This window comes from Schistocerca nitens, chromosome 10, assembly GCF_023898315.1.
Source record: "Schistocerca nitens isolate TAMUIC-IGC-003100 chromosome 10, iqSchNite1.1, whole genome shotgun sequence".
In the NCBI taxonomy this organism is placed as follows: Eukaryota; Metazoa; Arthropoda; class Insecta; order Orthoptera; family Acrididae; genus Schistocerca; species Schistocerca nitens.
This window is the reverse complement of record NC_064623.1, coordinates 57,049,380-57,062,815: the sequence shown is the minus strand read 5'-3', so window position 1 is coordinate 57,062,815 and position 13,436 is coordinate 57,049,380. Positions and strand designations below refer to the sequence as shown.

Here is a 13,436-nt window from a genome sequence, read left to right as displayed (position 1 = left end):
CTGGGAACTCACGGGAACGAGTAATTTCGTTGAAGACGTTCGCGAGGTGTTCGACAGCTGAGGGTGGGAGGTTTTTAACTAACTGATTGGTGACGCTATCATGTTCCAGCGCCTTTTTGTGTGTGTGTGGGGGGGGGGGGGGGGAGCTAATTACTTTTGCCACGTCCTCGGGGGCAAAAAAGTGTGGCTTCGTCCTCTGGGTCCTCCTCAGCGTTGAGGAAGACAGCCAGTTGACGACGGACCACCTCCTCATCATCCTGGGGTTCTGCCGCTTGAAACTGCTTCTCGAAGGAGTCGGCGAGGGCGTTGGCCTTTTCAGCGTGGCTGTACACCAGACCCCTCTCACCATGCGCGTCTTTTTGTGAATTGCATGGTTGCTTGCCATAGTGTGTGATCGTCGACTTTGAGAGCTGTGAGGCGGTTTTGCCATTGCTGGTTTCTACCTTCACCTCTCTCTGTAGACGATTGAGCAGCCTCCTGGTGGCCTCGTTTCTGGTGATCTTCCCCTCTTTTGCCACTCTGAACTCAAACAATTGTGTTTGGCAGTAGTGCACATGCGCAGCGCGCAATGTTTCGGCCGCAATCCGATTGGTTGGTTGAACTTCACTGTATCCAAGCCCTGGATAGGCCGCAAGGGGCTCAATGACAGGGCCTGCTTTGCATGGCCTCCACGTTCACCCGACCTAACGCCATGCGATATTTTCCTTTGGGGCTTCATCAAGGATCGTGCGTACGTGCCTCCGCTACCAGCAGACCTCCCTGAATTAAGCAACCGGATTGAAGCAGCTGTTGCTACAATCACTGAAGACACACTTATCAACGTTTGGGAACAACTCGGCTATAGACTTGATGTGCGCCGTGTGACAAATGGTGCTCACATTGAGCGTCTATAAGGTTCTTGGTAAAACTGTTTGAGTTGCTCTTTCATTTGACATATCATTTATAATTGTAATACAATAAGTATTATAAAGCGTTAAAACACCCTGTATACGGGCGTATCGTTGCAAAGCCATATGAGATGGAACCAGCATGTGAGAACTGCGGTAGGGAACATTAATGGTCGACTTCGGTTTATCGGGAGAATTCTACAGAAGAGTGGTTCACCTGTAAAGGAGACCGCATATGGGACGCTGGTGAGATCTGTTCTTAAGTACTGCTCGAGTGTTTGCGATGCGTACCAGGTCGGATTGACGGACTACATCGAAGCAATTCAGAGGCGGGCTGCTAGATTTGTTACCGGTAGGTTCGAAAAACACGTTGTAAGTAGGCTGTTTCTGTTGTTTTCTTATTGGTAACGCCACGTAGCGCTATGTATGACAATCACTGGCTGTGCTGTGTGCAGTCTGTGGCTAGTTTGCATTGTTGTCTGCCATTGTAGTGTTGGGCAGCGGCAGCTGGATGTGAGCAGCGCGTAGCGTTGCGCAGTTGGAGGTGAGCCGCCAGCAGTGGTGGATGTGGGGAGAGAGATGGCGGAGTTTTGAAATTTGTCATGAACTGCTACATATATATTATGACTATTGAGGTAAATACACTCCTGGAAATGGAAAAAAGAACACATTGACACCGGTGTGTCAGACCCACCATACTTGCTCCGGACACTGCGAGAGGGCTGTACAAGCAATGATCACACGCACGGCACAGCGGACACACCAGGAACCGCGGTGTTGGCCGTCGAATGGCGCTAGCCGCGCAGCATTTGTGCACCGCCGCCGTCAGTGTCAGCCAGTTTGCCGTGGCATACGGAGCTCCATCGCAGTCTTTAACACTGGTAGCATGCCGCGACAGCGTGGACGTGAACAGTATGTGCAGTTGACGGACTTTGAGCGAGGGCGTATAGTGGGCATACGGGAGGCCGGGTGGACGTACCGCCGAATTGCTCAACACGTGGGGCGTGAGGTCTCCACAGTACATCGATGTTGTCACCAGTGGTCGGCGGAAGGTGCACGTGCCCGTCGACCTGGGACCGGACCGCAGCGACGCACGGATGCACGCCAAGACCGTAGGATCCTACGCAGTGCCGTAGGGGACCGCACCGCCACTTCCCAGCAAATTAGGGACACTGTTGCTCCTGGGGTATCGGCGAGGACCATTCGCAACCGTCTCCGGAACCGCGGGACTGCTACGGTCGCAGGTTCGAATCCTGCCTCGGGCATGGGTGTGTGTGATGTCCTTAAGTTAGTTAGGTTTAAGTAGTTCTAAGTTCTAGGGGACTTATGACCTAAGATGTTGAGTCCCATAGTGCTCAGAGCCATTTGAACCATTTGAAGCTGGGCTACGGTCCCGCTCACCGTTAGGCCGTCTTCCGCTCACGCCCCAGCATCGTGCAGCCCGCCTCCAGTGGTGTCGCGACAGACGTGAATGGAGGGACGAATGGAGACGTATCGTCTTCAGCGATGAGAGTCGCTTCTGCCTTGGTGCCAATGATGGTCGTATGCGTGTTTGGCGCCGTGCAGGTGAGCGCCACAATCAGGACTGCATACGACCGAGGCACACAGGGCCAACACCCGGCATCATGGTGTGGGGAGCGATCTCCTACACTGGCCGTACACCACTGGTGATCATCGAGGGGACACTGAATAGTGCACGGTACATCCAAACCGTCATCGAACCCATCGTTCTACCATTCCTAGACCGGCAAGGGAACTTGCTGTTCCAACAGGACAATGCACGTCCGCATGTATCCCGTGCCACCCAACGTGCTCTAGAAGGTGTAAGACAACTACCCTGGCCAGCAAGATCTCCGGATCTGTCCCCCATTGAGCATGTTTGGGACTGGATGAAGCGTCGTCTCACGCGGTCTGCACGTCCAGCACGAACGCTGGTCCAACTGAGGCGCCAGGTGGAAATGGCATGGCAAGCCGTTCCACAGGACTACATCCAGCATCTCTACGATCGTCTCCATGGGAGAATAGCAGCCTGCATTGCTGCGAAAGGTGGATATACACTGTACTAGTGCCGACATTGTGCATGCTCTGTTGCCTGTGTCTATGTGCCTGTGGTTCTGTCAGTGTGATCATGTGATGTATCTGACCCCAGGAATGTGTCAATAAAGTTTCCCCTTCCTGGAACAATGAATTCACGGTGTTCTTATTTCAATTTCCAGGAGTGTACATTGGTTGTTCTCTATCAAAATCTTTCATTTGCTAACTATGCCTATCAGTAGTTAGTGCCTTCAGTACTTTGAATCTTTTATTTAGCTGGCAGTAGTGGCGCTCGCTGTATTGCAGTAGCTTGAGTAGCGAAGATTTTTGTGAGGTAAGTGATTTGTGAAAGGTATAGTTTAATGTTAGTCAGGGCCATTCTTTTGTAGGGATTTTTTGAAAGTCAGATTGCGTTGCGCTAAAAAATACTGTGTGTCAGTTTAAACACAGTCTCGTGTATAATTGTTAAAAGGGGACGTTTCATAACGTAAGTGTTACAGATATGCTTCGGGAACTCCAATGGGAATCCCTGGAGGGAAGGTGATGTTCTTTTAGAGAAACACTATTGAGAAAATGTAGAGAACCGGCATTCGTAGCTGACTGACGAACGATTCTGCGGCCGCCAACGTACTTTGCCCGTAAGGACGACCAGGATAAGATTCGAGAAACCACGGCTCATTAGAGGTATATTGACAGCCGTTTTCCCCTCGCTGTATTTGGGAGTGGAAATCGCTCAAAAGAGGATAAGCCGCTGGACCTGATGGGATACCAGTTCGATTTTACACAGAGTACGCGAAGGAACTTGGCCCCCTACCTGGAGCGGTGTACCGTAGGTCTCTAGAAGAGCGTAGCGTTCCAAAAGATTGGAAAAGGGCACAGGTCGTCCCCGTTTTCAAGAAGGGCCGTCGAACAGATGTGCAGAACGATAGACCTATATCTATAACGTCGATCAGTTGTAGAATTTTGGAACACGTACTATGTTCGAGTATAATGACTTTTCTGGAAACTAGAAATCGACTCTGTAGGAATCAGCATGGGTTTCGAAAAAGATGATCGTGTGAAACCCAGCTCGTGCTATTCGTCCACGAGACTCAGAGGGCCATAGACACGGGTTCCCAGGTAGATGCCGTGCTTCTTGAATTCCGCAAGGCGTTCGATACAGTTCCCCACAGTCGTTTAATGAACAAAGTAATAGCATATGGACTATCAGACCAATTGTGTGATTGTATTGAAGGGTTCCTAGATAACAGGAGACAGCATGTCATTCTCAATGGAGAGAAGTCTTCCGAAGTAAGAGTGATTTCAGGTGTGCCGCAGGGGAGTGTCCTAGGACCGTTGCTATTCACAATATACATAAATGACCTTGTGGATGACATCGGAAGTTCACTGAGGCTTTTTTGCGGATGATGCTGTGGTATATCGAGAGGTTGTAACAATGGAAAATTGTACGGAAATGCAGGAGGATCTGCAGCGAATTGACGCATGGTGCAGGGAATAGCAATTGAATCTCAATGTAGACAAGTGTAATGTGATGCGAATACATAGAAAGAAAGATCCCTTATCATTTAGCTACAATATAGCAGGTCAGGAACTGGAAGCAGTTAATTCCATAAATTATCTGGGAGTACGCATTAGGAGTGATTTAAAATGGAACGATCATATAAAGTTGGTCGTCGTTAAAGCAGATGCCAGACTGAGATTCATTGGAGAATCCTAAGGAAATGCAATCCGAAAACAAAGGAAGTAGGTTACAGTACGCTTGTTCGCCCACTGCTTAAATACTGCTCAGCAGCGTGGGATCCGTACCAGATAGGGATGATAGAAGAGATAGAGAAGATCCAACGGAGAGCAGCGCGCTTCGTTACAGGGTCGTTTAGTAATCGCGAAAGCGTTACGGAGATGATAGATAAACGCCAGTGGAAGACTGGAGAAGAGACGCTCAGTAGCTCGTTACGGGCTTTTGTTGAAGTTTCTTGAACATACCTTCATCGAGGAGTCAAGCAGTATATTTCTCCCTCCTACGTACATCTCGCGAAGAGGTCATGAGGATAAAATCAGAGAGATTAGAGACCACACAGAGGCATACCGAAAATCCTTCTTTCCACGGACAATACGAGAATGGAATAGAACGAAGAACCGATAGAGGTACTCAAGGTACCCTCCGCCACACACCGTCAGGTGGGTTGCGGAGTATGGATGTAGATGTAGATAGGAAATGATTAGTAAAGGAACAGGGTGCCCTCCACCACGCGCCGTATGCTGACTTGCGGAGTGTCTGTGTAAATATAGACGTAGATATCAGTTTCCACGGAATCAGTATGGTTTATCTTCTCTCAACAACCATAATTGCCGGCCGGAGTGACCGAGCGGTTCTAGGCGCCACAGTCTAGAACCGCGCGACGGCTACGGTCGCAGGTTCGAATCCTGCCTCGGGCATGGGTGTGTGTGATGTCCTTAGGTTGATTAGGTTTAAGTAGTTCTAAGTTCTAGGGGACTGATGACCTCAGAAGTTACGTTCCATAGTGCCAGAGCCATTTGAACCATAATTACGTCATTGTAGTCCTAAGGGATACAGAACGTGGTGATTAGTATACTTAGTATTGTTAAAACCGTCATTTTGGGCTCTGTGTTTATGGCGTGGAAATACTGCAAGAATGGCTGTGGTGGAGATACATCAGCAATTTCCTTAAAGTGTATCGTGCGAGGAGGAGCCGCGATAGATTTCTCTCTGACGTAGTCAAAACTTTGCTGATTGAAAGGAGGGCTGGGAAATTGACGCTTACTTTATCTTAGGAACCAACACTCAAAATTTTGCGAGAAAGTGACAGTCAAAGTATTGGCGCTACTGCACACACGTGCTGTTATACCAAGTGAGTCGGTAGCGTAGTGACTAACAACACAGGATCGAGATTTTATGCTCCGTTCTAACATTCTGTGTGGTGTCTGTTTGTTCTAAGTCGTGTCTCCCTACCACTTTCGCGCAACGACGCTCTGAGCGTGTTTAACCTCGGAACTGTTGCTGGTAAGGAGACGCCAGACCACACATGACATGTACAGTTCAGTGAGACTAGCGATGATGTAATGAAATACTTAATGATTTCAGCGTCAGCTCCACTGCACTCCCTGTAAAAGAATCTTAATACTAACTAAATTTAGTAGAAGGGGTTCAAGGCTTTCCTATCTTTAGTTAGCTGGTAAAATAACGTCGAAAAAGCAGTTAAGTTTACCATTGGAAATTTTATTCTACTCACAAAACATTGTTTATAAATTGCACTATTGATAAAAGAAAATGTTTTAATACAGGGTGATAAAAACCATCTGCGTTCAACAAAAATGTGAACGAATATTCCCTGAATGGGTTTCCAAGTTCTATAATGGATCGAAGGATGACCTATGCCATATCACATCTATAATCTAGGTTTAAATTAAGTTTCATAAAAGAGAAAACTATCAAAATGGTCTACAGTGACCCTCAATTATCTCTAATTAGTTATTTAACTTGTCGTAAATTACAGTGGCTGATGTGGCTTCTCAATAATTATATAACAGAAAAATCATCGCGTTTCAGATTTTAACTTACGTAGCAAATGTGAATACCACGATAATTGACGATCGACACTAGTGTTACGTAAAAATGGGATGTAACAGATGAGACTTCTGCGGTTCTGAGTGAAGCTTTATGCGCTGTTATGCGGCATCGCGTGCGTTCATTACCTTGTCGTTGGTTAGGTAGCGTCAGGGGGCAGCGGGCGGCGCAGCTCCACAGCTCGCTGTCTCGGAAGCAACTCTCCCTTAACTTCTCCTTACTACAATTTACCGAAGTTGGTTTTAAAAAAAGGTATCTGGCTGTGTTTTCAACTGACCAATCAGCGTCTCAATGTTAACTTTAAGCTCCGCCTACAAAAATTCTGTCTGTCCAATGGGAAACGTTATACTTTTCGTGGTGGGGCAATGTTTGTAATGTTTGCAACGTAACAGAGATGTGTATAGTCTCACGCTAAAACTTGCAGCTGGTGTGGCCCTTTTAGTGTTGTCGTAAGATCTATACTGTTCTTCTGGAGGGCTCTGTCTTTTAACATGGGCTGGAGGGCTCTATCTTTTAACATGGGCTGGGGGTGATCTTGGCGGTCGGCTGGCGACGTGGGTGTCCGTCCCTTATCGTAGGGCCTTCTCGCTTACACGACACTGCTCTCGGCTTCTGTTCTCGTTTCTCCCGTCGGAACTGCGTCTGTTTCACGGTGGGAAGGTATGACATGCATTTAGGCGTTCTTGTGTTAATCTGTGGTACTCCATTTGCTCACTCGTTACTCGTATTACTTTGGTTAATTTAATGTCACGATTTATTCGGAGCTACACTCCTGGAAATGGAAAAAAGAACACATTGACACCGGTGTGTCAGACCCACCATACTTGCTCCGGACACTGCGAGAGGGCTGTACAAGTAATGATCACACGCACGGCACAGCGGACACACCAGGAACCGCGGTGTTGGCCGTCGAATGGCGCTAGCTGCGCAGCATTTGTGCACCGCCGCCGTCAGTGTCAGCCAGTTTGCCGTGGCATACGGAGCTCCATCGCAGTCTTTAACACTGGTAGCATGCCGCGACAGCGTGGACGTGAACCGTATGTGCAGTTGACGGACTTTGAGCGAGGGCGTATAGTGGGCATGCGGGAGGCCGGGTGGACGTACCACCGAATTGCTCAACACGTGGGGCGTGAGGTCTCCACATACATCGATGTTGTCGCCAGTGGTCGGCGGAAGGTGCACGTGCCCGTCGACCTGGGACCGGACCGCAGCGACGCACGGATGCACGCCAAGACCGTAGGATCCTACGCAGTGCTGTAGGGGACCGCACCGCCACTTCCCAGCAAATCAGGGACACTGTTGCTCCTGGGGTATCGGCGAGGACCATTCGCAACCGTCTCCATGAAGCTGGGCTACGGTCCCGCACACCGTTAGGCCATTTTCCGCTCACGCACCAACATCGTGCAGCCCGCCTCCAGTGGTGTCGCGACAGGCGTGAATGGAGGGACGAATGGAGACGTGTCGTCTTCAGCGATGAGAGTCGCTTCTGCCTTGGTGCCAATGATGGTCGTATGCGTGTTTGGCGCCGTGCAGGTGAGCGCCACAATCAGGACTGCATACGACCGAGGCACACAGGGCCAACACCCGGCATCATGGTGTGGGGAGCGATCTCCTACACTGGCCGTACACCACTGGTGATCGTCGAGGGGACACTGAATAGTGCACGGTACATCCAAACCGTCATCGAACCGATCGTTCTACCATTCCTAGACCGGCAAGGGAACTTGCTGTTCCAACAGGACAATGCACGTCCGCATGTATCCCGTGCCACCCAACGTGCTCTAGAAGGTGTAAGTCAACTACCCTGGCCAGCAAGATCTCCGGATCTGTCCCCCATTGAGCATGTTTGGGACTGGATGAAGCGTCGTCTCACGCGGTCTGCACGTCCAGCACGAACGCTGGTCCAACTGAGGCGCCAGGTGGAAATGGCATGGCAAGCCGTTCCACAGGACTACATCCAGCATCTCTACGATCGTCTCCATGGGAGAATAGCAGCCTGCATTGCTGCGAAAGGTGGATATACACTGTACTAGTGCCGACATTGTGCATGCTCTGTTGCCTATGTGCCTGTGGTTCTGTCAGTGTGATCATGTGATGTATCTCACCCCAGGAATGTGTCAATAAAGTTTCCCCTTCCTGGGACAATGAATTCACGGTGTTCTTATTTCAATTTCCAGGAGTGTATGTGACATACTGCCGGATTTGCTATCATGTCAGGGTTTTCATGGAAGGTGTTGGATTTGCCTGACACCTTACACCGTGTTCAGATGCAATCATACGAGGAAAGGTTTTTCCCTTTTGCTGTCGCCAGAGTTTGTGACATTAATGACAATATTTTTGTGACTTCTAGGAATACATTGGAATTATTTACAAAACAACTATTTCAAATATTACCCCAGGGTGGTAGCTATCCTAAAAATGTTTAAAGTATAAAAAACCGAAGCACGGCCAGCAACAAGCGAAACTGCTTATATCATAGTCACATTCGTCAAACTGATTATCATTAGGAAAAACAAATTCGTAGAAGGTGTAAATATCTCGCGATCTGGCATCAAGTGCAGACGGTGGGTATGCTAGTCAGTGGGTGCTGCAATGTTAGGAGGGTGACGGGGACCCTCAAGGAGATAGCAGGCAAGACGGGAAAGAATTCCAGTGTGGATTCGGTTTGTTTGCCGGGAGGTCTCATCCGTGATGTGGAGGAGGCCCTGCCGGCAGCTATCGAGCGCACTGGGTGCAACCGGCTGCATGTGGTGGCACACGCCGACACGAATGACGCCTGCCGCTTGGGTTCTGAGGCCATCCCCGGCTCCTGTCGGTGGCTGGCTGATTTGGTGAAGGCAGCTAGCAACTCACGCGGGGTGCAGGCTAAGCTGTCTATTTGTAGCATCGTACCCAGGGTTGATCGTGGTCCTCTGGTTTGGAGCAGAGTGGAAGGTCTAAACCAGAGGCTTAGACTGCTCTGCGACGGTATCGGATGCGAATTTCTCGACCTCCGCTATCGGGTGTAGAATTGTAGGGTTCCCCTTAATAGGTCAGGTGTCCACTACACGCAGGAACCGGCTACTAGGTTAGCGGAGTACGTGTGGCGTGCAGATGGGGTTTTTATTAGCTTAGAGGACCCCTCCGTTGGGAGTAAACACGACTTGCCTGTTAAATCAGCCACGACGACCTGAGAGAATTTTGGTCCTCGCAGATCAGAGATATAAAAGATTAATATGATTTTATTAAACTGCAGAAGCATCCAAGGAAAGGCCCCAGAATTAGCATCTCTTACCGAAGGTTGTAATGCACAGACAGTACTGGTTGAAGCCAGAAGTCAATGACAACGAAATCCTAAGTTCAGATTGGAACGTTTATCGTAAGGATAGGCTAGTTAGTGGCATGTTGATTAAAGTAAAAAATTCGCCGGCCGCGGTGGCCGAGCGGTTCTAGGCGCTTCAGTCCTGAACCGCGAGACCACTACGATCGCAGGTGCGAATCCTGCCTCGGGCATGGATGTGTGTGATGTCCTTAGGTTAGTTAGGTTTAAGTAGTTCTAAGTTCTAGGGGACTGATGACCTCAGATGTTAAGTCCCATAGTACTCAGAGCCATTTTTGAAAGTAAAAAATTCGATAAAATCTAGCGATGTTATCACGGATTCCGAATGTGAATTAATCTGGGTGAAATTGAGTATCAACGAACGGTCAAAAATGATGATCGGATGCTTTTATAGACCACCTGTAGTTGTAAACCGCTTCTGACGAAGCTTGCAGAACATTATTAGTAATTTTCCTGATCATGCCGTTGTAATAGCGGGTGCCTTCAACTTGCCAGATATAGGTTGGGACTGTTACGCCATCGAAACTGGCGCCAGATACAGGGAATCGTGTGGCGCTGTTCTGAATGTCTTGTCCGAAAATTACCTTGAGCAGATAGAGAACCAACTGGCAAAAAACCTCCTGGCAACAGTCAGACCTGAACTTATCGAATCGACGTAGAGGCTGTGTCAGCATGTATGATGACGGATCCTACAAGGAATGTTAAGAACGGTAGGAAGATATATTTGCTCAGCAAGGGTGACAAGATACAAATTTCGGAATATCTCAGCAGCCAGCATCAAATATTCGGTGATGAGGACGAAGATGTGCAGAACATATGGAAAAAATTCAAAGGCACCGTTTAATATGCCCTAGACAAGGATGTTCCGAGCAAGGCTTTAAGGGATCGAAAAGATCCACCATGGTTTAATATTCGTGTTAGAACAGCGCTACGCACTTCATCTCAGATTCAAGATAAGTAAAAACCTAGCTGACAAAAAAAAAAAAAAAAAAAGTTGAACGAAGTGAAAATGAGTAAGGAGAGCAGTGAGAGAAGCGCTCGATTATTTTGAAAGTAAGACGCTGTCAACCGACCCGAGTAAACATCCTAAGATTTTTGATCATACGTAAAATCAGTAAAAAATGGTTCAAACGGCTCTAAGCAGTATGGGACTTAACATCTGAGGTCATCAGTCCCCTAGACTTAGAACTACTTGAACCTAACTAACCTAAGGACATCACACACACCCATGCCCGAGGCAGGATTCGAACCTGCGACCGTAGCGATCGCGCGGTTCCAGACTATAGCGCCTAGAACCGCTCGGCCACCCGGGCCGGCTATACGGGATCCTTATCAGGTAGGACTGATAGAGGATATAGAGAAGATCCAACGAAGAGCGGCGCGTTTCGTCACGGGATCGTTTAGCTGGCGAGAGAGCGTTACGGAGATCCTAAACAAACTCCACTGGCAGACGTTACAAGAGAGGCGTTGTGCATCACGGAGAGATTTACTATTGAAATTTCGGGACAGCACTTTTCAGGAGGAGTCGGACAACATATTACTTCCCCCCACATACATCTCGCGCATTGACCACGAGGAGAAAATTCGAGAAATTAGAACCAATACAGAGGCTTACCGACAATCATTCTTCCCACGCACTATTCGCGAGTGGAACAGGGTTGGAGGGATCGGATAGTGGTACCGAAAGTACCCTCCGCCACACACAATTAAGTGTCCCGCGGAGAATGATGTAGATGTATTGCAAATGGTGTCAGACAGGGATGTACTATTTCGGCCCTAGGATTCAATCTGTACATCGAAGAAGCAATGACGGAAATGAAAGGAAGCTTCAAGAGTGGAATTGCATTTCAAGGTGAAAGAATATCAATGATACGATTCGCTGATGACATTGCTACCCTCACTGAAGTGAAGAAAAATTACAGGGTTTGTTGAATGGAAGGAACGGTGTAACGTGTACCGAGAGTAAACCGAAAAAAAAAAAATATAATGAGAAGTAGCAGAAATGAGAAGAGCGAGGAACTTGACTTCAGAAGAGGGAATCACAGGCTAAGGCAGCAAAATAACCCATGGTGGATGGAGCAAAGAAGGCTTAAAAAGCAGACTAACACTGACAAAAGTAGCATACCCGGCCAAGTGAAGTCAACAAGAATGCAACATAGACCTAAATTTAAGAAAGAAATTTCTGAGAACCGCTTTTGACCGCTTTTGACAAAGCTTAGATATCCGAGTAATGAGGGAATTAGTATATTTCATCAAAATATACAAGGTATTAAAGTTAATGAACTGCTTATAGATGTTGACTGAAATTATTGGTATATCTGAACACTTCTTAAATAAGGAGACAATTCAGAGGCTTGCTTTACCAGGATACAGGTTGGCTGGCAGCTTTTCTAGGAGCTCTTTGCGGTGTGGGGGAGTAGCCATGTATGTGAAAAACTGCATTCCATTTGAGTCTATTGATGTTTCAAAGTGCTGCACTGAAAAGGTTTTTGAATGTTGTGCAGGTGTGGTTAAATTCAGTGGAGCTAAACTTCTAACTGTTGTTATTTATATATCCCCAGACTCCAACATTTTTGCTAAGGCTAGAGGAGGTTCTTGGTTCACTTTATAGGAAATACAAAAAGTTTGTTATATGTGGTGACTTCAATATTGATTGTATAAGTGATTGTGCAGGGAAAAGGATGCTGGTAGACCTCCTTAATTCATATAATCTTATGCAAACCGTATTCCTTCCAACGAGAGTTCAAGGGAACAGTAGAACAACCATTTTTGTTCATTCCTCATTACTAGAAGGGCATTCTGTTAGCAAAAAGGTGAATGGCCTTTCAGATCATGATGCACAAATTTTAACTCTAAAAGATTTTTGTGCTGCGACACATTTTAAATATAGTTATCAACTGTTCAGGAAAGCTGATCCAGTTGCTGTAGAGACCTTTGTAAACCTTATCAAGGAACAAGAGTGGCAAGATGTTTATAGTGCTGATACAGTAGACGATAAAGCTTTTCTCAAGAATTTTCTCGTGCTCTTTGAAAGTTGCTTTCCGTTAGAACGTTCAAAACGGGGTACTAGCACAAACAGGCAGCCTGGGTGGCTGACTAGAGAGATAAGAATATCTTGTAGAACAAAGTGGCAATTATATCAAAACGTTAGAAACAGTCAAAATCTAAATGCAGCAGCCCATTACAAACAGTATTGTAAGGTGCTTAGAAATGTTATTAGGAAGGCAAAAAGTATGTGGTATGCAGATAGAATAGCTAAGTCTCAGGATAAAATTAAAACCATATGATCAGTCGTAAAGGAAGTGGCTGGCCTGCAGAGACAAGTCGAGGATATAGAATCAGTGCGTAGTGGGAATGTCCGTGTTACTGATAAGTCGCATATATGTACAGTTTTTAATAATCACTTTCTGAGTATAGCAGGTGTACTAAATAGAAACCTAGTCCCAACAGGGAATCATATAGCGCTCTTAGAAAAAAGTGTTCCGAGACTGTTACCTGAAATGCTCTTCCATGATACTGACAAGAGGGAGATTGAGTTAATAATTAAATCACTAAAGACCAAGAACTCTCAGGGATATGACGGGGTATCTAGCAGAATACTGAAGTATTG

At 47.2% G+C, this 13,436-nt stretch overlaps 1 non-coding gene across 1 annotated transcript; it reads right to left on the bottom strand.

Annotated features, from left to right (window-relative positions):
- Positions 1-11,055: 11,055 nt before the first annotated feature.
- Trnas-gga (transfer RNA serine (anticodon GGA)) lies at positions 11,056-11,139 on the bottom strand. Its single transcript is given in 2 exon segments — positions 11,056-11,090; positions 11,100-11,139. It is a non-coding gene; the product is annotated as a tRNA-Ser (tRNA).
- Between the last annotated feature and the right edge of the window lie 2,297 nt (positions 11,140-13,436).